The 25634-nt window shown below is 34.4% G+C and overlaps 1 long non-coding RNA gene across 1 annotated transcript; it reads right to left on the bottom strand.

The window, feature by feature from the left end:
• Positions 1-19464: 19464 nt before the first annotated feature.
• On the bottom strand, positions 19465-24303 carry LOC123380017. Its single transcript, XR_006585232.1, has 3 exons — positions 23582-24303; positions 21750-21871; positions 19465-21056 (listed from the first exon to the last, which is right to left on the bottom strand). It is a non-coding gene; the product is annotated as an uncharacterized LOC123380017 (long non-coding RNA).
• Positions 24304-25634: the final 1331 nt, after the last annotated feature.

The following is a 25634-nucleotide window of genomic DNA, read 5'->3' as shown; positions in this document are numbered from 1 at the left end:
GGACTTTACAGATCTTCAGTGTGGCTTATTCACAAGCGTATGATCTAAAATGTTATAAGTGTAAGAAGAATTATGTTAAATCATAGATTATATGTATTTAATACCTGTAGTAAATACAATGCTTATGTATCTACAAAATATTCCTTTCATTTTTCAGCATAAGAACAATCTATATCTGATTTCCATTACAGGAATGTATAAGCATTTACTGTATTTTTGCAGACTACAGTTCACTAAAATACTACCATTTGTTTCCTACAATGCTAACATTCTGTTTTAGAAATGCCAAGTATTAGAATTTGCTGACTATATGCTTTTGATCTATTACAGAAGTATGCTACAGGTTCATCCTTTGGAAAGCTCACAATCACATAAATGAAATTTACAATCTGTTATTCACCTTTAACCAATGCAGAGTAAATAGAGAATCTATAGATATTTTCCCATGTCTTCACAGCTTTTCACAAATACAAAGAGACACTCTGGCCCCAGCACTGTGCCTGTAAAATGCCTACGTCCCTCCTGTCAATGTTAATAACAAAATAAAGTTCCTATGACAATTTCTTTCAGTTTAGAGTTTATCTCAATCAAATGTATTATTAGTTATATCCAGTTCATTTAAAATTAACCACATCTTCTGTTCAAATGTTTCTGGAATTGACCTAGCATGTCTGCAGAGATAATAAGATTAAGGTGAATGAAGTAGTGAATAGTATAACATAGCCTAATTATATACCATACTCCCATTCACCTTAATTTGAGAAAGAGCAGAAGCTGGATGGAATTCAAATGGCAGCAGATTGAAAATGGATAAAAAGACTTTTTATGTGGTGCATAATCAGCTTTCAGAATTCACTGCTGCAGGATATTTCTCAGGCTAAAATTTAGTAAAGTTTCAAGATAAGAATAAGAATAGCATCTGTGGGTACACTAGCTGGATGTGAATTTATGAAAGCCATCAATCCTCATGCTGGTAGCCATAAAATCATCACCAGCTGGTGCTGGGATGGAAACCCTCCCTGTGGTATCCCACTGCACAATTGGCCAGATGCATGATGTGCTGTTGTTGTTGTACAAAGACAAAAGAACCCAGAAAGCCTGAGGCATTAGCCTTTGCAAAGGAACGAGTGTGCATGTGATGGAAACTTGCAAGCAAGCCATGAGCTGTGCTCCTGAGTCTCACAGTAACCACCCCTATCTGTTTTTTTCATCAAATGTCATTTCCCCCGTCATGGTAAAACACAATGATTCCTCCTTTCCATGGAGTTTATTCAGTGTTATCACTGAATTATTGTGCACTTTGTTGGTTAGAAATGCACATAATTTCTGCTGTGAATAACTAGACCACCTTTCATTTCTAACTGGCAGGTCCCAAATGTTCTTTTTTTAAAGTGGCTACAATGGTGACGGCGGTCATCTGGGGCTTTGTTAATGGACAGCATGGCAGGTCTATTTGTTGGCATCCTCCCTGACACCCTGAGCCATTTAATTCCGTCTAACAGATTCAGGCCATGCTCCAGATCTCACAAAAGAGGCAAGACAGAGTATTGATCCTCCTGTTATTGTTGGTGATTTACCATCGCGTTCCTTTAGCAAATTTAAACACACAGGCACACATACAAACACTCACCACTGGGGTCACAGCTGCTAGATGGAAGAGTAATGAGTGATTATTTTCTTATCTCCCCTAAGCTCCATAAGTAACTTCTCTTGTGGATTCATGACAGTTCTGCAGATTTAGGCCAAATAAATAGTATCTTTTCAACCTGGGGTCAAAGGGTTCCTAAACATGGTAATAAATATCTGCTTAAAATAAAAACTCATACATGTTGAATGCATGCTGAGAACTGAAATTGGAGAGCTACAAATCGTATTTTTTGACCATTCTACAGTCTAAAACACATTTGCACTGCGCCATTTTAGAGTAGTCTAACAGTGTCACTAACAGGATAAATAATGTACCAGTGCACATTTAGGTGTATTGTTAACATCATGCCGTGAAACTGCTTCTTCCCCCAAAGCCCAGATGTTCATCATGAAGACTGTTCCTCTTAAATGTTGCTGCATTAGGACACTGCTGACTTTAAGCATGTTACTATTGTACAGACTGCTTTTGAACTCGTTTCTCTCCTTTCCCAAGTTTCTTTTCTTCATTGCTTTATATACTTACAGCATTTGTGCCCTCAAAACATGATACAAACAAGTTATTCTATTAATGTGCTTGGGCTGCCATAACAAAATACCACAGACTGGGTAGCAATAGAGACTTATTTTGTCCTAGTTCTGGGTATGGATGTCCAAGATCAAAGTTCTAGCAGGGTTGGTTTCTGGCGAGTCCTCTCTTCCTGGCTGTGGATGTCCACCTCCTCACATGGTCTTTCCTCTGTGTGTGCACAGGGAAAGAAAGAGGGCTTTGATATCTCTTCCTCTTTTACACTATCACCAGTTCTATCACATTAGGACTTCACCTTGTGGCCTCATTTGCTTCTTTAAAGGTCCTATCTCCAAATATACTTTTATTGGGGTTAGGACCACAACATGAATATTAGGGGGACACAATTCAGTCAATAACAATCATCTTATTTTTTTATTTAGTACCAAATAATTTTTTGCCTATATAAGAAATATCAAATTTTCTCTTGAGGTGGATGACAGTGTTTAGATAAATGCCAATTCTTAATAAATTGAAAAATGTATCACAGGCTCTTAAGGCAATTCCTAAAGAAGTGCTAAACATATGTTGAAAAAGTCAGCATTTTCCAGAATAAATAGATTCCTATGATGACTACATCTAGAGAGAATAAGTCATAGGAATTAATAATTTGTACTTAGTCATTAAAAAATCCATTCCATGCTAGTCCTTCATTATTCTATAGAAAAAAAGTTGGTGCGATGGCTGAATAAGCTCCTAACAGCTTCAAACAGTCTTTCTGCCAATAACAACTATAAATCCTGAACAAAATACTGCAAACATCTTGAGGACTTTGGGGAGAAAATAAGGCAGGCAAGTTCTGAAGAGAAGTTATCACTAGGAAAAAGGGAATAGTACTATATATGCTTTATGTTCCTATGGACTTGGCTCAGTGGGGAGTGGCTAAAATTCTAATATTCTGATAGAAAGACCTCCATATTTATGTGGAACCAGGGAATGGAGGAACCAGGGAATGATCCCAACAACCAGATGATAATGGAATCATGGAAAAGAGGGAACCAGAAAAGAGGAATCTCTAAATTGTGCATATAAACTCTGTCCTAGTCTTTGGCTAATCCCTGAACTATGCATGAATAAGGAAAGCTACCAACTAGGGAAAGCTACCAGTAAACCATCCAAATATAAAATAATTAAACTTTGATTTGAGATGTCATCTACCACAGGTGAGTCAGAGTTTGCAGTTTGAATCTGACCAAATTAATTGCTTTCAAAACAAAAAACATCAAGTCTTCTAAGAAATATAGCAGGATCTAGAGCTATACAGAATTACATTTATAATGTTTAAGATGCAATCCAAATTATGTCACATACAGATAACAAGAAAATTTGACCAATTTTAAAGTGAAAAGACAGTCAACAGAGCCAAACCCTGAGATGATAAGAAGGTGGAATTATCTGAAAATGACTTTAAAGCAGGTGATAATAAATATATATTCAATGATATGAAAGAAAATATACTTGAAATAGATAATATGAAATCTTAGTAGAGAAATAGAATACATAAAAAGCACCAAATGGAAATTTTAGAAGCAAAAATACATTATTAGAAATTCAAATGTCACTAGTTGGATTTAATAATAGAATGCAGATGACAAAGAAAATTCAGTTAACTTAAAGAGGTCAACAGAAATCATCTGAAAAAAAAAGAGAAAGAAAATAGATTAAAAATAAAAAATCAACAGACACCGAAACCTATAGTAGATCAAAATATCTAACATATGTGTAATTGTAGTCCAGGAAGCAAAGGAGAGTGAGGGGGACAGAAATAAATCTGACAAAAACTGGCTGAAAAGTTCACAAATTTGATGAAAGCCAGATTCAAGATGCTCAGCAAATTCCAAGCAGAATGAATACAAAAAACGCCCCAACATATACCCTGCCAGGGGTGTACACAGGTGTGTGTGTGTGTGTGTGTATGTATGTATATACACATATACATATATACATGTGTGTGTGTATGTATATACACATATACATATATACATATATGTGCATACATATATAAATATATACATATATATACATACACACACATATATATACATATATATACACACACACAAACATACATACATATATACTGGTGGCAAACAAAAGATAAGACAAAAAATCTTGAGGTCAGGAAAACATATATACATACATACATACATACATACAAGCATAGAATAACAGACAACATACCCAGAAAATTTGCATCAAAAACCATGGAGGACAAAGACAGTGAAAAATATCTCTAACTTACCAAAGCAGAAAACAAAAGAAAAAAAAATCAATCTGGAATTCTTTATACAGCAAAAATATCTATCAAGAATGAAAGAGATATAAACACACTTTACATAAAGGAAAACAAAGAATTAGTCACTAGTATACCTACAATCAAAGAAAATTTGGAGTTCTTTAGGCTGAAAGTTATGAAACCAGGGAGAAATTCAGATCTTCAAGGACAAATGAAGAGCACCAGAAATGGTAAATATCTTACTGAATGACAAACTATTTTTTATCTTAACTTCTTTCAAATATACATGACTGTTTAATACAAATTTATAAAAGACATCAGAAGGTAGGGAGAAAATGGTCTAAATTGCAAAGTTTCTACATTTCATATTAAGTTATATTGATAGAGAAAACATTTTGGGTGAAAGTAGAATTTTTCTCACTGAAATATCCATTTACAAACATAATGTTAGAAATTGTCACTCACACCCAATACTTTTGTATTTTACTTCATTTCTAAATTGTACTTGCTCCATCAGCAGATACACTAAAATTGTAGTAATACAAGAGTAATTTTCCTACCAGTAGGGCCAGAATGACACATTTACAAATAATTTAATTTACAAATAATTTAACAAGAATGAAGTGATAGGATTTACTCACTCTTTTAAAAATCCTTATGGAATGCCATAATGGGATTCCATAATACATATTTGAATTCTTTCATCACATATACACATACACACACATGTCCTAAGAGCTGGATTAAAAGCATATAGGAAGGAATAGAAACTTTTTATCTTTCAAATAAAAACATGTCTTGTTTTAAATTAAAAAAAAATGTAATGTTTATTTTGAGAGAGAGAGAGAGAGACAGAGACAGAGACAGAGAGAAAGAACAGGTGGGTGAGGGGCAGAGAGAGAATGGGAGAAAGACCATCCCAAGCAGGCTCCACAGTCAGAGCAGAGTCAGATGTGGGGCTCGATCCCACGATGCAAGATCATGACCTGAGCTGATATCAAGAGTCATATAGGTTAACTGACTGGGCCACACAGGTGCTCCAAATATGTCATATTTTAAAACAAGACAAAGAAAGCACTAAAAATGAAATAAATTAAGAAATCATGAATAGATATTACCTTGGATTTGAATCAAGAAATATTATAAAATACATAAAAACACACCTTAGAAGCTAAGAGAAGAAAATTCAAACTATTCCTAAAAATCAGTGAATTAAAGAAAAACAGTTCAAAGGAAAAGATATGAATAGGGACATAGGAGATAACCAAAACAGTCAATAAACAGGTGAGTATATATTATCTATTAATAATCAATGAGATTCCATTTAGAACACATTGAGATAACATCTTTTCCTCAACAAATTAACAGAAATTAAAATACCTAACAATACCACATTTTATTAAGGGTGAATAGTAAACTCCTGTTTTTGGTAAATTGGTAAATTTACTACTCTAGATAGCAATTTTGTAATATCAGATAACTTAAAGACACAAATATGCTATTCCTAACCTATTTCACTTATACATCTCGAAAAATTATTGCACAAATACCTATGCATAAGAATAATTATTGCAGCATTATTTAGAATAAAAAAATGTTATTGAAGGTAATTAATCTATTATGTCAAATTCATAAAAATAAATGTTATATGGCAGTGAAAAATGAACATTAAGACAGGTAAACTTTCATGGATCAACATAGATCTATCTTACAAGCATAATGTTAAGCAAAAACACAAGCTGCATTTATGTCAAATGTTTTTAAGTTTATTTTGAGAGAGAGAGAGCAGGGGAGGGGCAGAGAGAAGGAGAGAGAGAATCCTAAGCAGGCTGACATGGGGTTGGATCTCACAAATTGTGAGATCATGACCTGAGCCTAAATCAAGAGTAGGATGCTTAACAAACCAACTGAGGCACCCAGATACTCCCTATTAGTTTTAAAACATATAGAGCAAAACAATATATTGTATTGCATACATATAGTTATACTAATATTAGCAAGAAATGCATTAAATTGTAACAATGAACACTAAATTCAGTATAGTGATTTTTCTTGAAAGGGGTGATCAGGGAAAGATACATATCATATCAGAGAGGACAGTCATAAAGCTGTTATGTTGGTCCTCACAAAAAATAATTATTTGAATTAGAAAATTATGGAGCTGAGATATGAACCCTGCTTTTCTTTTTTTAACTTGCCATTTGAACCTAATCCACCAGTAAGGGATCTCATTTCTAATGAGCAAATGTTTCTCTTTTCATGTCTGCTCAAACTAAGCATAAGCTTCCCTCATTACCAGAAAGAAGCACCTATCTCTTCACCTTGTCATATGACTATACAATAGCACAAACCTATCAGTATTTATAACTAACAGACTACACAGCTATTTGTACAACGTTCACACTAAACAGCAATGTAAAAACATATCGATGTAATAGACTTGGTGAAAGCTTAACTTGTGCTAAATGTTTGAGTCTCAATTTTGGCAACATACTTTTTCTTCACATCCTTACTTCTCTAATATTTAGTGTTGAGAAATGAGGCTTCATTAATATATTCTGTAAACTCAATATCTGGCCACATCTATTCCTTCAACATTTCATGTTCAATAGCACACTTTACATCTGAAAAATTGCTTGTCTTCATATAATTCCCTAAAAATTCTCTGCACATATTTCAATGTGATGCCTGTCATCCAGGGATTTCAAAATGTTTCAGTCATGTCGACACACTAATCATGCATATATATTTAGTAAATCGGTTTTTTTTTTGCAAGGTACTCAAAATTCTTTAGACAGTACTTCATAAGTTTGTTCCTTAGAACTGTGGTCTTGGGAGCAATTGCCTCTGAATTTGCTATAATAAGTTCAGAAAATTTAAGAGGAAAAAAAAATTCTTAGTCTCATTTTTTTCTCTTCGTAAGGAAAAGTTCAGATATTTGATTATTGGGATTTCTCTTAAGCATTTGAATAAATGCTGTTCTAATGGGGAAAAAGTTTGAAAGCCAGTTCTCTGCACATGCCGTTGGAGCTCCAAACTAAATTTCAAGCATAAGAGCTTATTCAGATCTTGGCATCCTATGGGTCAAGACTGAAGGCAAATGGCAAATACTCTAAAGGAAGATTCACTATTGGTGAAAAATTTCCTTTGAAACTCATCCATAAAATAAAAATTATAAGGCACACAAGAAAGGCAAATATTATAAAAACACCCTACAGCAATTGTTTGAAAAACTTTTATCAATGAAAGAGATATTATGTGCATTTTAAATCCCTAATTAGTGAAGACATCCAAGAACACAAAATTAGATGTATAAGTAAAGATAAATGGTTTAAAAAAAATAAAACAAAAATAAATAAATAAACCAATGTGACAGCCAGTGATATAAAACCACAGTAGACTATATATAATAGAATGCCATGTATAAAGAAAAAAATTGTCTTTGGAACAAAGCACTGACAAAGTCTCTAAAAATGCTTCACAAAGACACAAAAGAAACTTTTAAAAAAATGAAGGAAAACCTAAAAGACAGTGAAGACAGAAAAAAAAACTTTAAAATCCTTCTAGTGGAAGTCCTAGAAGAAATGAATTTAAAAAATGGTATTGAAGCTAAAGGATATCTATTAATTTTTTGAGATAAATGAAAACATGTATTCTAAAATTGAATTGGCTTATCATGTACCAAGCAAGATTAAACAATCAAAAGAAAGAAAGAAAGAAAGAAAGAAAGAAAGAAAGAAAGAAAGCAAGCAAGCAAGCAGACAGACTAGGAGGAAGAAAGCAAGAAAGGGGCCTAGTTATAGTAAAACTATAGGATTTTAAGAAAAGTCTTAAAAATTAATAAAGAAAATAGATCATGCAAACAGAAATTAAAATCTAATTGTGCCAGCTGTATGTTTATAGTTCCTCAACTTCAAATTCATACTTTATTAAATGCTATGCAAAAACAGAGATGGACCCTTTAAATATTTTCTTTTTCCAGCTGACAGGATACTAAATTTTATCAGTAAAGGGCGATGGAGAGACATGGCAGGAAATAGAGGTGTTGCTTCTTGGTTCAGTGTACCTTCTTATTAGGCTCCTACAGTATATGTCCAGTTCCTGCAACACAGATGCTTCCCCAAATCCCAGCTTCTGCAGCACAGTGCAGGAAACTTCTCCAATGCTGCATTGCTGTACTACAGATGGCTTCATCAGCACCCTCCTTCTGCACTGCCCAGTTGTCAGCTGCACTCATTACCCAGAAGCTTCCCTTGGCATCTCTTTTGGATGGTATACAGTTAGAGAACAATACACAAAATCAACATTACTTCTGAAATGGATTGCAAGTTTAGGGATCTCCAAGACCACTTTTAGGTTTGATAATTCACTAAAAGTACTCATAGAACTCACTGAAAGCTGTTAAACTCACACGTTTATAGTTTATCACAACAAAAGAATACATTAATTTTGATTTCTTAAAATCAGCCAAGGGAAGAGATGCAGGGGCAGAGTCCAGAAGAGTTCGAAACACAGAGCTCTCAGTTGTCCCTTCCCACTGAGGTCATGGTCATTGTTAACTCCTCTCAGCAAAGATATGTGACAATATGCTGTGAATATGGCCAACAAGGGAAGTTCACCTAAGCCTTGGTGTGGAGATTGTTTTGGGTCACACAGACATAGTTGACCACCTGTGTGGCCAACCTTGATTTCCATCCCCTCTGGAAGTTGAGCTGATATGACATGGCCCAAAGTCTGTACCATAAATCACATCATTAAACTATCCAATATGGTAAACAAAGATACCAGGCAGAATATTCCAAGGTCTTAGAGAATATATCTCAAGAACCCAGGGCAAAGGCCAGACCTCTCTTTTGGTAAGGTTAAATCTTTACTACACAGATGGCTTCATGGAAGAGTGCCTCTGATGCAATAACTCCCCATAAATAGCTCTCCTCAATCCCTAGAAGGCATATTTCTGTAAATTTCTACCATTGTGGAACTGTCAAAACTAGGGTTGAGTGAGTCACAAGTGTGCACAACTCAAGGTGGTCTGAATCTCAATCTGGCATTAGAAACAATTTCTTATATTTGTTATTCCTATATTGTTTATATTCTGCTTTCCTTCTCACTGTGAAATTAATTCCTTGATATTCCAATCCCTTGTCACAGTTGATGATTCTTTACATTAAACTTAACCTATTCAAGTTGGTAAGTGGGTTCTGGCCCCTGAAGGTTTAGTATATACTGATTAAGTACAGATTTCATAGCTGTCATGACAGTCTCCAAAAGACAGTGGTAAATATCTTCATAATGCTAATTAAAATTAGCCATCAACATCAAATTCTATGCCAAGCAAAATTATATTTTGAGAATGAATAAAAATATGTTCTGACATTCAAAAACTGAGATATTTTATTAAAAATGCTGTCATTAGGGGCGCCTGTGTGGCTCAGTCGGTTAGGCAGCCGACTTCGGCTCAGGTCATGATCTCGCGGTCCGTGAGTTCGAGCCCCGCGTCGGGCTCTGGGCTGACAGCTCAGAGCCTGGAGCCTGTTTCAGATTCTGTGTCTCCCTCTCTCTCTGCTCCTCCCCTGTTCATGCTCTCTCTCTGTCTCAAAAATAAATAAACGTTAAAAAAATTCAAAAAAAAATGCTGTCATTAAAAGAAGTAAAGGACTTTATTAGGAGGAAAAGATAAAAAATTCAAAGCAAAGAATATGATGCAAGTATAATAGTAAACAGAGAAATAATTTTATACTACTGACATATGTAAATTAAATCTTCCCCTCTCTTCTCTTCCCTCTCATTCCCCTCACCCTAATTTCAAGTGTGTGTGTGTAAAAACAAACTGGAACCATAATTATAAACAATATCATTCTAAACATTATATGGAAATATAAAGGACAAAGAATAGTCAAAACATCTTTGAAACACAAAAACAATATTGAATGACTATCAACTGATTTCAATATTTATTATAAGGTTAAAAGGAAGTAAAGGTAGTGTGGTACTGGCAAAATGATTTTTAAAAGCTAAATAGAACAGAGTTGAGAGTTCCTAAGTATATTCATACATTTCTGGACAATTGATTTTTGATGAAAGTAAAAAGGAAAATCAACACAGAAAAGGCAAATCAGTACAAACCTAAATATATAGTGATGGAATATTTGGATAGAAATATTTAAAAAATAACCTCAATTTATACTTCACACCATATCCAAAAATTAACTCAAATATGGTAACAAAACTAAATATAAAATCCCAAACTACAATACCTCTAGAAGAAAGCAGGACAAAATCATCTTGATGTGGAATTAGGCAACAATTTTTTTCACTGCAACACTAAAAACATGATACATAAAAAACAAAGTGAAAATTGAACTTTATACAAATACAAAATTTCCGCTCTTCAAAGGGCACTCTTCAGATAATGAAAAGATAAGCCACAGATGGAGGTAAAATATTTGCTAGCATGTATAAAACAAAGGATTTGTATCCAGAATATATAAAGAACTCTCGAAAAGTAAACAATGGAAAACTAACAACCAAATCAGTAAATGACACAAGATTTAAATAGACACTTCAAAGAAGATATATAAATGGCAAAAACACACACTAGAAACTGGAACTTTTATTTCTGGGAAATGGAGTAGATGGACTTTTCCCTTTTTCTCCTAAATATAACTAGAAATGTGAGACATTATTTATAAAAGGAACTTAAGAAGACTCTGAGAGGTTAAGAGAAGAAAGCAGACTGGCTGGACCCTCAGGACCTGAGCAACGATATGGTGAGGAGTTCCCTAGGCTTTCTTTTTAACTTACATATCCCAATCTTAAGAAGCCAGAAACCTGGAAATACCTACAGGCACAGACAAAAATAAAAGCCCCTTTGAAAGCCTGCCCTGTCTAGCTAAAGGACAGGAAAGGGACAGCCTAATAAGACAGAAAATTCAAGATAATAACCTCTCTATGTTAACCAGACACTAATGAAAAAGACGTGGCCCCATGTGTTCCCTTACCAGCAAAGGCTGAGTTGGGAGACTACACTCTTACATTTGGGAGGCTGTAAGGAGTCACCCAACATCCTTGCCAGATTGGTAGAAGAGAAGGCCAAGTAGGAAGCCAGGATTTCATCCCCTCCAGCCAGTAAGAAGGCAACTCCTCCTCCCTCCATTGTTAGTGGGACAAGGTAGGGAGTCTGGAATTCTACCATCATACAATGGTAATAAGGTCACTCTGACCACACTGTCAGTGTAAATCACAAAAGGAGCTAGAACTCCCACTCTCCCTACCCCCCACAACCTCAGATGTTAATGGAGGCTGAGTGCGAAATGGAGGCTCAGTTGTTAATAGAGGCTGATCTGCACTTGTATCTCCATAAGGCATTAATGCAGTAGTACCTCCAGTAAAAAAAGCTGTAAGAAGGGATACAATAAAAAAGCAACATAAATAAATTAAAATGGAATTGTAAAAACTGTTCAAGTTATCCAGAGTAAGGCAGCAAAGAGAAAACATAAATGAAAAATAGAAAAAAAGGAGAAAAAAAGCAGACTTAAGCACTGACATACCAATAACTACCAATGTAATTATCACTCATCTAGATATACAAATTGAAAGATTGGAATAGAGTAACCTGGCCCAACTGTATGTTGTCTATAAGAAACTCACTTGAAATACAATAATATAGATAGGTTTATAAATAAAGAATGTAGAAAGGTATTTCACAAAAGTATTAATCAAAGGAAAGCAGGAATGGCTATATTGATACCAAAGTAGACTTCAGAGTAAAGAAAATTACCAAATATAGAGAGAGACACAATATATGATTAAAGTGTCAATCCACTGAGAAGACAAGCCTATCTTAAATGGTTATGCACCAAAAATAGAGCTACAAGGTATATGAAGTAAAAACTGATAGAACTGAAAGGAGAAATATAAAAATTCATAATTACAGTTAGATATTTCAATACCCTTTACTCAAGAATTGATAGAAAAAAATAGATAATCAGCAAGGAGTAGAACACCTCAACAACACCATCAAACAAAAGGATCTAGTTGATACCTATAGAACACTACTCAACAATATTGAAATACACATTCCTTTCAAGTCCCCATGGAACTTATACTGAGATGGGTCATATGTTGGATCATAAAACAATATAAAGGAATCATGTTTTCCAACTACCACGCAACCAAACTAGAAATCAATAACATAAAGATAACAGGAAACCAACACTTGGAAACAAAAAAACATACTCTCAAGAATCCATAGTTCAAAGAGGGAGTCTCAAGGGAAATAAAAAAAATATTTTGGAAAATGAAAATAAAAATACCACTTACCACAGTGTACAGGACACACTAAAACAGTGCTGAGGGAAACATAATGTCACTAGTGGACACATGAGACAAGAAGAAAGGGCTCAAATCAATAATCTAAACTCCCACTTCAGGAACCTAGAAAAAGAAGAGCAAAATAAACCCAAACAAAGAAAAGGAAGGAAATAATAAAGATAAAAGCAGAAATAGATAAAATTTATATAACAGAAAAATACCAGAGAAAATCAATAAAATAAATAAGTGGTTCTTCAGAAAGATCAATAAAATTGACAAGCCTCTATTAAAACAAAAAAAAAGAATGTACAAATTACAATTTCAGGACTAGAACAGGGATTACTGGATCCTGCAGCCATCAAAAGACAAAAAGAAATACTAGGAAAAAATCTATGTAAATCTACACATAAATTGACAACTTGGACAAAATGCATCAATTACTCAAAAAACACTACTACAACTCACCCAATTTGAGATAGATAACTAGAACAGCTCTTCTAAGAAAATTTAATTTTTGATTTAAAAACTCCCCCAAAAGAAACCTTCAGAGGAGATGGTTTTACTGGCAAATTCTATGACACATTTAAAGAAAAATTAGCCTGAATTCTGCACAATCTCTTTTGGGGTGTGGTTAACACTTCTCAATTTATTTTATGAAGCTAATATTATCTTGATACCAAAATGAGGGACAAGGAAAATCCATGAAAGAAAAAAGAAAATCACATATTAACTTTCCTTGTGAGTATAGATGAGAAGAACCTTAACAAAATATTAAATAGAATTCAGCAATATATAAAAAGAATTATATACCATGATTGAGTGGAGTTTATTCCAAGGGTACAAAACAGACTCAATATTCAAGTTCAATCAGTGTAATCCACCATCTTAACAAAGTAAAGAAGAATAAATTGTATGATTATATCAACGAATGCAGAAAAAGCATTTGAAAAAATTTAATATTCGTCATAGAAATTCTCAGAAAAATAAGAATTGAGTGAAGTTCCTCAACTTGGTAAAGAGCATCTATAAACAACCTACAGCTGGCATAATGCATAATGGAGAAAGACTGAATGCTTTCTCCCTAAGAATGGAAATAAGGCAAAGATGTCTGAGCTGACTCCTCTTATCCAGCATATTATGCAAGTTCAAGCCAGTTCAGTAAGGCAAGAAAATGAAAAAAAAATGCATACAAATAAAAAAATAAGAACTAAAACTGTTATTTGCAATGCCATCATTGTCTATATAGAAAATCTCAAGGAATCTACAAATTAAAGAAAAACCAAAAACTCCTAGAACTAAGTACATGCAGCAAGATTAAAGGCTACCAGATAAATATACAAAAATTTATTGTATTTCCATATACTAACAATGAACACTTGGACATTGGAATTAAAAAGGCAATTTATAACCTCTAAAAAATGAAATATTTGGTTTAATCTAACAAAAATTGCATGGGCCTAAATGCTGAAAACTACAGTGTTGACAAAAGAAATCAAAGATCTAAATAAATGTAACAATATACTCATAGATCAAAAGATTCAACTAAGTAGAGATACCAATTCTCCCTCAATTTCAGACATGGTTTAACTCAATTTCAGACATGGTTGTAGTAAAATTTTGTCCTAAAAATCTATAAGGATGGGCACCTGGGTATTTCAGTTGCTCGAGCGTCGGACTCTTGATTTTGGCTCAGGTCATGATCTCTAGGGTTCATGAGTACAAGCCTCATGTCAGGCTTGGCACTAACAGTGCCGAGCCTGATTGGGATTCTCTCTCTCCCTCTCTCTACCCCTCCCTCGCTTATGCTAACTCATGTGTGCTCTCTCTCAAAATAAATAAACTTAAGAATAAAATTAAATGAAATCTATATGGAAATGCAAAAAAAAAAAAAAAAAAACCCAGAAGTGCCAAAACAAATTTAAAAAATAATAAGTTGGGAGAAATCAGTATATCTGATTTTAAGACTTTGTATATTCCTACAATAATTAAGACTGTGGTAATGACAGAGGTATAGACACATAAACCAATGGAGCAGAATATAGGAAACCCAAAAATAAATCCACATAAATATGCCCAATGGATTTCTGACAAAGGTGCAGTAGTAATTCAATGGAGGAAAGATAGCATTTTCCAACTGCTGCTAGAGCAGTTGGACAGCCATAGGTAAAAAAAAAAAAAAAAAAAAAAAAAAAAAAAAAAAAAAAACTCAAAATGGATTATGGTTTTAAATGTAAAACGCAAAATTCCAAACCTATAAGGAAAAAAAAAATGGGATTCTGGCTTCTAAGGCTAAACAGAATTCTTAGGCTGATCTATAACAGGAGAAAAGCACAATCCATAAAAAGAAAAAAAAAACTGTAAGTCTTCAAGAAAATTCAAAAATTGTGCTCTGTGAAAGACCTTGTTTAAAAAATAAAAAAAAAAAATAGCTACTGAATGGGAGAAAACCTTTACATACCACATACACAGAGAATTATATCTGGAATATATAAAGAACTATGAAAATTTGATCTTAAAACAACGAAAGCAATTTAATTAGAAGATGGGCAAGAGAAAAGACATTTCATTAAAGATAAACAGATGGTATATAAGAATATGAAAAGATGTTCGACATCATTACCCATTAGGGAAATGCAAATTAATACCCCAACGCAATGAGATAGCACTCCACCTATCAGAATGGCAAAATACAAGACAGTGAGTGACAACAGAGAATGCTGGCCTGTACGCAAAATAATGATGTAAATAATAATGTAAATAATGGGAATGTAAAACAGCACAGCAACTTTGGAAAACATTTTGGCAGTTTTTTTTTTAAAACTAAATCTACAACTACAATACAACCCAACAATTTTGTTCCTAGGCATTTATCCCAGAGAAATGAAGACTTATGGTCACACAACAACATGTACATAAATGTTTATAAGCAGTTTTAGTCATAATAGACAAAACCTGGAAGCTCAGATTTCTTTCAACCAATGAAGAAATAAACTGTTAACACATCCATACTATCCAATAGAAAGGAATGATCTACTGATACATATGACAACCTGGAAGAATCTCCAGAGAATTATACTCAATAAAATAATCCTTAAAAATACATACTGTATGATTCCATTTATATAACATTCTCAAAATGAAAAAAAAATAGAGAGAACAGATTAGTGGTTGCTAGGGATTAAGAAGGGGGTGGGGATGGGAAGGACATAGGTGTGGCTATAAAAGAGAAATGTAAGAGATCCTTATGATGATGGAAATGTTCTTTATCTTGACTTCATCAATATAAATATCCCAGTTGTGCTATGGTATTATGGTTTTGCAAGATGCTACCATTGGGGAAAACCAAGTAAAGAATTCATGAGATCCCTTTGTATTGTTCCTTACAATTGCATGTGAGTTTATAATTATCTTAAAATGTCTGAAGACAAATAATAATTGTTTTAAATATGAACATTTTATAAATATAAATATAAAATATAAAATTTTTTAAGTATATGACAGACAGATCAGTATCATCTGTGACTGGGAAATGCAACTAAAAGCACAATCCAAGATCACTATACGTTAGACTCCTAAAATGAAAGACACTGACCACACCTTGTGTTTGTGAGAATATGGAGGAACCAGGAAAGAATGTACATGAATCGGGACTGTCATACACTTCTGGCAAGAATGTGAAATGGTACAACCCCTTTGAAAAACAGGTGACAATCTCTTGATGAGTTGAACATAGAAGGGCCATGTGATTCAGCCATCTAATTCCCAGGTATTTACTCGAGAGAAAAGAAAACTTAAAAGCAGAAGATGCTGTATCACAGCCATCAGGTTGGCAAATAGAGTCCACAGTGTAAATTGACAGCTTCCTTGAGGAACATTACCAATGTCTACAAAATTTTAAAATGTGCTTATACTGTGACTTAATAATTCCACTTCTAAGCTATGTGCATTAAAGCAACACTCACAAAGATACACATGGAAATGCATACATAGGTATTTACTGCAACTGTTTGTACCTGTAAAAAATAAAAAAAGACTACCAATAAGGAAATGAAAAAAATAATTAATGCAGTGTTCACACCATGGACAACTAAGTTTAAAATAGTTAAAACTGTGAACTATTTCTTAAAACTATAGGGGCGCCTGGGTGGCTCGGTCGGTTAAGCGTCTGATTTCCGCTCAGGTCATGATCTCGCAGTCCGTGAGTTCAAGCCCCGCGTCGGGCTCTGTGCTGACAGCTCAGAGCCTGGAGCCTGTTTCAGATTCTGTGTCTCCCTCTCTCTCTGCCCCTCCCCTGTTCATGCTCTATCTCTCTCTGTCTCAAAAATAAATAAACGTTAAAAAAATTAAAAAAAAAACTATATGGATACATCTCAAACACATAAGATGAAATAAAAATTTGGAAAGCAAGTTTCAAAACAAAATGGAAAACATAAGGTATTTGTATGAATGTTTCAAATGCACACATGAAAATATAATTGGTTATGGATACATGTATATGGATTTAAAATGTAACAGGTGGACTGGGACAATATACACTGTGCACACCAATCATTACCTCTGTAAAGGAGTAAGAAAAATGGGACAGAGTGGTATTTCAAAGGAATGAAAGTTTTCTGTGTTATTTTCTAACTCAAAAGTATGTATAGACATATATATGTCTGTCAATAAATTTTTAAAATTTTAACTAATGTTAACTATTTGAAAGCACTGACCTTTGTCTATATAATTTACTGTTCAAAAAATTAATGCTATGCATATAAATGCTAGAAAGATTAGCTATATATTGTATATGTCCATAAAGATGGGAGTCTTGAGCTCAAGTTTCATCTTTATTTGTCATTGGGACCCAGATTTAAATTCCTTGTCCACTATGTAATGGTGCATGACTGTAGACAACTTACCTTCTGTCCTGAGCTTCATTGTCCTCATCTTGTGCTACCACATAAGTTTGTTTTTAGGACTCCGTGTAGTAACATATAGATGAAAAATAAAGTATTAAGTAGCCAGCACTTACTGAACATCTAACAAGATGAGATTATTCTAGTAAAGTTTAATGCATTCATGTCAGTTTACTTTTTATATAAAAAATTAGTAGAGTTACAAACTACTTATCTTTTAAATGACCATTGTTTTTTTTTTATTTATTTACCTACTTTTGCCAATGATTTTCACAGCCTGGGACACTAAGAAACAGTAGCAGTTTATACAAACATTACCTGGGACGCGCTGAGCTAAATGATTGTTATTTCAAATAATATGCTTCTCTACCTCTATAGACATGGTGATCATGTGAAACAAAAAACCTTCCTGAAAAAAAGCAAAGGCTTCCAAAGACCATGTAAAGTCTCTTCTCTCGATCCATTCCTTTGATCTTGCTAAAAAAAAAAATATTAACTACAGTTTGTTTCTTGTGGTGCTTACTTCAAATAAGCTAGCAGATGCCCCTTCAACCCCTGTTCGTGGTGAGACTGTGCTTTCGCAGAAGTCTATTATCTGGAAGCCTCCTTATCAGTGCCATGGTAAACACCTGGAATTTATTATCATTGTCTCCAGGCGGAGGAAAAAATGGTCAATAGTCACAACAACGAAGAAGGTTGAAGTTTTAAAAAGTCTTTTAAAGTGACAGGCAACCATGTTTTGACTGGTTCCTAAAACAAAACGTAACAGCAACCCACATATCTTTTCATACATTTGGGCAAGAATAGCAGAAACAAAATGTCATGCACTTAACTGGTATGTAGAAGCCTAGAATGTAAATATGAAAAGCATAAGAATTTTTATAGCTTTCAAACTATAGGAGATAAGTAATATCTTTGTAATGTGAAGAGAGCCATTTTCATTATCACGGGCCCTTGACAAGTAGCTTCCTGCACAGCTTATCAAGCTGAATGCCACTAATACTGCCAGAATACTGATTTTGTTCATGCCTTTGTTATGTCTGAAGGAGAATTTTATGCAGTTGGCTAAATGAATACACTGACAAACTGATAGGTCTCCGAAGTGGCTATTGATAAAAAAAAAAAAAAAGAAGTGATAAGCAGATTCTCTGACATCTGCTTCCATATTGCTTTGTGAACCCTATTTTTCACCATGATAGGAATTATTATCACCTGCATGTACTCCCTCACAAAGCTGCACCTTTTCTTACTCTTACCAAGACATAACTTCTGGTTTCAGTTTGCTCTACGAAGGATAACTCTTCCCACATACCCCAGGTCTGCTCAGCACTGGTCCTCATCTCTACAGGAACAGATATAACCACCCATATTGAGTAATATTTGATCATTTGCAGACTGCTTTCGCATACAGTGTCCTATTTTATCCACCCTGCAATTATGAACTGGGGATTATTTTCCAATTTAACAGAGAAGGGAACTAAGCGAACAGAGATGTTGAGCCACTTACCCGAGATCACAAGACATCTAGTTCTGTGCTTTGTTGGTTTTTTGCTTTGTTTTGTTTTGTTTTCTTGTTTTCAGTAGGGAGAGGTAAAGCACTTCAAATCTCCATAGGTATACCTAGGCCGTGCTGTTATCCCACTGACTCTTCCTTGAATCTGGTATTTTCAATATACAGTATTACCTTTTAACCCTCCTGGCCCATTTCTCCCTCTGTTACAGACTTGCTCTACATAACAATTCCTGACACACTAGAGGCCCTGGATGCATGTTTGTTGAAAAAAATGGATGAGAGAATAAAGATATATAATAAGCAGTTTATATGTTTATTCAGATGTTTAAAGATCAGATGCTCTTAACGGTGATTCGGTAATTACTTTTTGTCCTTAAGAAGTTATTGAAGAGGTCTGTGAAATTATATGGTGAATGGTTACATGATAACATAAAATGTTACCAAAAAAAAGTTACCTCTTTATATGGTAAAATATTTTTCTCCATCTTGCCAAAATCACAGTTCCAAAGTAAAAGGGGGCTTGAATTTTTATTTATTTTGCACTACAGAAGTCAACAGAATATAAATCATGAGAATGCACAGACATGCATGTAACTCCAACTATCCTATGTACTTTTCCATTTTCCCTTCTGAAATTGTTTCTGTCACTATTTTGATTTAGATCCTACCAAAAGGGGAGAAAGAGAAAGATTTAATCAGAAGATTGTCAAATGCCTTCATATGCCTAAGAATTAGTGGATATTATGGTATTTGAAGTTTGATACATGTAATTCTTGGGAGATGCATCTCTTATAGGCATTACTTCTTTTCTACAAATTTATTTACTTATAGCAATTCCAGATACAATTTCCTATTCTCAGCAATTATCTATTCATGTCATGTATGTGTGTGTGCATACTTTATATATTTACAGTCCTTCCCAAATACCAGTCTATGGCCCGAACATCAAATAGAGAGGTATTTTATTTTAAAAAGTTAAACATTGAATTTTAGGTAGGTGATTATAGGCATTACAGACATGGAAATAGACCATTTAAATAATAAAAAACTCAAGATTCTTTCAGGCTACAAGTAGGCATGAAGGTTTGAAGCTTGCACGAGTTAGCCTGTGACTTAAACATTCAATTTTGCAAAATCCCGAGGCTCAGCTAGTTGCCATATCTCCAGGAAGGAGGGTATAGTTCTTTCTGTGCTTAATGGTGCTTCTGGCAACTTCTTCTAATTACTAATTATTAAAGCCTACCCATGAAGGTTATGCCTTAATAGAGTGAGTGATTTAAGGGTTTTCACAGTCTGGTTTCAAATTTCCTTATCAGCTTCCTCTATTTTACATATGAACTCTGAGCTCCATCTAGGTCAAACCACAAACCATTCTTCTGCTTTCCAGTGGTTATCAAATTGAACTTTTATTTTTGATATACATCATTCCCTTTCTATGTCTTTATACAAAGTCTCTACCATCACACTCTAGAAGGGAGAAGATTAGATCTTATATCTTTAGTTCCTTCCTTCCAAACCTCAGCAGCTCCCTCCAGCTTAGACTATTTTTAAGTTGTAGTAAGAGCTCAACAGTTAAGCAAAACTTCATACATTTTGTGATATACATATGAATAAACAAATGGGATGAATAAATTATTATTCATTTGACCAGAAATGAATAAAACACGTAAATAATTTTTATTTCTCTCTGGAACAGAATGAATCAGAAGAGGGTATTTGATACCATGTTTCCTATGAAGCAGGTGACTTGATTAAATGTTTCATTTTTCAAATGGCTTAATCTGCCTCTTTTTATAGTGACTGGATTCTAGAAAGGTCTTTCCCTGCTTGTCTTCTCCATACTGTCCCATAGTGGAGGTAGGAGAGAACAATGTGATTCATATCCTACAAAAAGAAATTAATTGTTGATTTGAGAGGAAAGGAGATGAGTTGGGGGGAAAAAAGGTTCTGCTTCTCACCTATGAACTGAGAGTGAGAAAGTAATTCAGGAAGGATGCTAAGGGGCAAGTTCATTGCCCTGAGGCATTTTCAGTGGGTATGAATTAGGTACTGGAAATTAGAATTAGCAGTAAAAATAGTTCACTGGTACATTTAAAGGGGAAAAGAAAGAAGAACTAGATATTTAGTTGTGTTTTACTTTGTGAAAAACTATTACCTGAAAATTCAAATTGCAAAACAGACCAATCGCAGAGACCTTTACTGGCATTATGAAATAAAATGGTGGGGTTGTAAACACAAGGAGTTTTAGAAGTCAAATTGAATAAATCAACAAATTTTTCTTGAGCATTTACTGTAATTAATAAATAATAAATTGAGTGAAACATACATACACACATGCACAAACCCTGAAATTGTATTTTAAACATCATGAATCAGCTAGTTTTTGTTTAACAACATTTTTTCTTAGCTTAGACTTTGCAGGATTATTATAATATGGCCACACCTCTTTGTCTACTATGTATGTCACGTAGTTTACATGCTTTATTTAATCCCCAACTATCTTTTCTACAAGATAAAGGATAAAATCTGTAACTCATGGGTAATAAAAATGGGCATTCAGAAATTTAAGAATCTCACCTCAGTTCAATTTGATTGGAAAACATCAGATCGGGGCTTGAATCCATGTTGTTCTGACCTGATTTGAACACCAGAGTCTCTGTCCAATGTTATGTTCCCTCTCCTTGGAGGAACTATTAGCACTACCAAATTTTGATGACAAAGTTATATAAATATTAGTTTTAAGTGGTATTAAACAGGTATGTTTGGATCAATTAATATCTAGATGTATTAAATTATTTTAAAGTAAATCTAAGGAGATGCATCTAATTGCCATAATTCCATGTTAAAAGATGATTTGCACGTACATATTTTCTAGTTTAAGCAATATACTGTAATAATTACTTGGATGACAAACCTCATTAAGAATATCTTAAATAACTGGATGGCATTTGGCTAGCACATTATGTAATAAATGTCTTATTGAATTTAAATTAAACTCCTATTTGAGCAACCAAATTGAAATTACAATCTGGCTGATGAAATAGGAAAACCTAAATTGTAATGGGCAAGCATACAGAATTACTTGACAATGGGAAACCCTATGAAAAGTTCAAGGATTTACAGACCATTCCCACTTTCATTAGTTTGTAGATAAGTATATATTTGTGATTATGCCTAATTGGTATTTTAGAGCTAAAAAAAATAGTCATCATAGTTCAATATCTTCCTTTTGAGTAAAAGAAACCTAAAAGCTAAAAGACTTTGTCCAAAGTCACATAGTTAGGGAGAGAGAGTATTAGGTTTATAAACAATCTCCTATATTCTCAATTAAAGTTTTCCCACTCTACTGTATAGTCTCTTCTATATCAAACAGGTCATATAATAATGACATATTAGCCAGGTGAATGACAGTATTAGTGCCCATTGAATATCATTAACCTACTCTCAAAGTGGGCTTAGTCTGACGTCCATGCTTTAGTGTTATCTCCTACACAAGCACAGGTGTCACCTGGGCTCTGAGATTCTGCATTTCCAACAGCAACCAGAGGCTGATGCTGTCGATGTGAGGACAACTCTATGAACACCAAAGCCTTACAGTTTACATATACTTTTCCTTATGCCAGACACTCGGACTTCCTACCTTCCCGAAAGGTTTTACTGCTTCCATAGACCTCCAACATAAATGCCCTCTACCTTGATCTTTTCTTATTGAAATTCTGTCTGTCCATCCATCCACTCACATATCTGTCCATCTAATTACCCAATACCATTTGTCCATGAGTGCATTTCTTGGTCATTTATTCTTAACATATTTATTCTGGCCATACCAGCTTCCCATTTCTGTATGTGGTCTACCTGAAAAGCCAGCTCAGTTTAGTTCCCTAGTTCATCTCTAGACAGCTCTACAAGCATTAGGTTCTGGTGATGAGTGGTTTTCAGCCCTGGCTGATTATCAGAATTCTTTACAGTACTAAATCCAGGTCCCATCCTTCAGAGTCTGATTGAATAGCTAGTTCTGGGGTGAGACACAGACAGTATTTTAAAATAACTCTCAGAGACTCAAATGTGAAGCCAAGATTGAGATAAATTGGTTAGTCTATGTGCCATACTAATCTTGGTTGAGATTCCAGTCTTACTGGTTGGAAAGAAGCTATTTTAACAAGTGATAGGTATATCATGGCAGGCAAGGTAGGATGCTCACACTCTACAGACATTATAATTGCCTATAAGCATTTAGTACATTCAGATGTAAATCTGGACACACCTCTGGAGTTTAAGATTTGTTAGGTTTTGTGAGAAATCAAGGTTTTTGTATAAGTTGTCAATAAAAGTTAATTTAAAAGAAAGAGGGGAGGAAAGGATGAAATTGTACCAATCCTGGCAAGAGAGTACAATATAGCACCAGTCACCTTTCTACATGTTGTTATTCTGTGGCCCAGCAATGGCTGCCAGACTCTGGGATAACTTCCAGATTTCCTTCTAGAGTACAGTATCTCATAGAGTTAGTCATGGAATGTGGAACATGGATCATAGCTAGCAGTAGTCTTGGAGATTTCTGTGGTTAGTCATGAAGTAGATCACATACCAAATCTGCATGCTGCAAAAAAGAATGGAAAATAAGATGTGGAAGCAAGAAGATCCAAAATGTCAACTAGTTGATGGAGAGAAGGAAGCAGTGTGGGAGCTAGGAAGGAATTCTTGTGCTTGGGAGACCCATGAATACAGTGGTGTATGGGTCTATGTGTGTAAGGCATTCAGAAAGGCTATATGGGGGCACTCCAGAAGATCAAGGGCCTACAGTTGAGCAAATGCTAACCTCCACTCCCGATGCACCAGCCTCATTTTAACTCTGTTGTCCCTGATCAATTTCCAAGTTACAATAGACAGCCTAGTCCCACTGCAATTTGTGTTTCTATCATTACACTACATTATTCAAACTTTTTTAAGTAATCATTTTCATATCTCTTTCATTAAATTGCAAGAGTCTGTGTCTCACTCATCTTTGGATATGACAAGGTACTTGATACAGTTTGTTTCAATTAGTAGATTGGTATGCAATAAACATCATTCTGTCTCTCTATAAATATTGCATCATTATAACTTTTGGTTTGAATATCTATGACTCTCCTTCCTCATCCTTCCCCTACCCCCCCCCCCCCACACACACAGATATTTTCCTTCAAGACTGAAAGGCAAACCTCCCAAAGTACAATAAAATTCTCTTCCCATCCTTGCCTGGAAAACTATTACAGAGTCTTCAAATTATAATCACATTTGTCTTCCCCATATGAAGCCATCTCTAGCATCTCAGTTAATATCTCATCTGTTCCCTGGGTACTATAGCTAGATCTTATATGTGTCTATTGGTGGAAATATCACATTGTATTTTAATTATTTAATTGTCTATTTAGTGTCTCATCAAGCTGTCAATTTCTAGAGGAAAGGGACCACTTCATTCATCACTGTATCCTCAGTGCCTGGCAAGATTCCTGGAACATGGTAGGTAATCACAGTGTCTACTGAATTGAAATTAATATATTTGTATAAAGCACTCAGCCAGCTCTGTAGATTTTATGTAATGAATGCTTCACTAAAATTTATTAAATAAAGCTGGGAAGAAAGGTAAAAAAAAAATTCAATAATCATTAGAAAACAACTTGTCCATAATTAAGACAATGCTTCCCTGTGTTGAATGTTTATTGTTGCTATATAAATAATAGAATTATGGCTTTGTTCTTAAATCTCTGCACTAATGAGAACATGGGACAATCTTCTTATACTGTAGTAGCTATACTGATGATATTCATGTGAAAAACATAGTTCTCAATAAACCAGGACACCAGTTAAGATGCATTTGCATCTATTAAGTTTGAGATAAGTTCTCTCTGCATTACTAGACAGGTGGTAACTGCTTTTGTGTTCTCTAAATATGAACAGCTTCTAAAATTTAAATCTCAGTTGATGTCTCAAAAGTTCTTAGGTGACAGGCAGTTAACAGAAGGGAAGGTTTACTTGCCAAAGGTTGGATTCAATGAAGTTATGAAGCATCTTTAAGAAGACATGGCCATTACCCATGTCATTAGATAACTCCCTACTGCCAGTAAACATTATTTCTATCTGGCTTAGATGGGGTACAACCATTTTCTTTCATCAAGATTATTCTTTCAAAGAGAGATAGCAATAAAAATCTACATGCAAAGGAGAAATGTTGAATGAAACACAGATGAAGTTGTAACCAACAATACCCACAAATATCTTATTCTCTTAAATCCTGATATTCAGAGCTGGTTTTAAGAGATGATGATTTGGTTATCTAAGTAGAGTGAATTGTGCATAGAAGGGAGACCCCTTTCCAGTCTCTGTATCACATTCATAGTCCACACTCAATTCTCCCTTAAAAATTGAAAGGCTCCAGGAGTTCCTGGGGGCTCAGTGAAGCATCTGACTTTTGCTCAGGTCATG

This window comes from Felis catus, chromosome C2, assembly GCF_018350175.1.
Source record: "Felis catus isolate Fca126 chromosome C2, F.catus_Fca126_mat1.0, whole genome shotgun sequence".
NCBI classification, from domain to species: domain Eukaryota; kingdom Metazoa; phylum Chordata; class Mammalia; order Carnivora; family Felidae; genus Felis; species Felis catus.
Note: the sequence above shows the minus strand (reverse complement) of the source record. Positions and strands in the feature narration are given on the sequence as shown.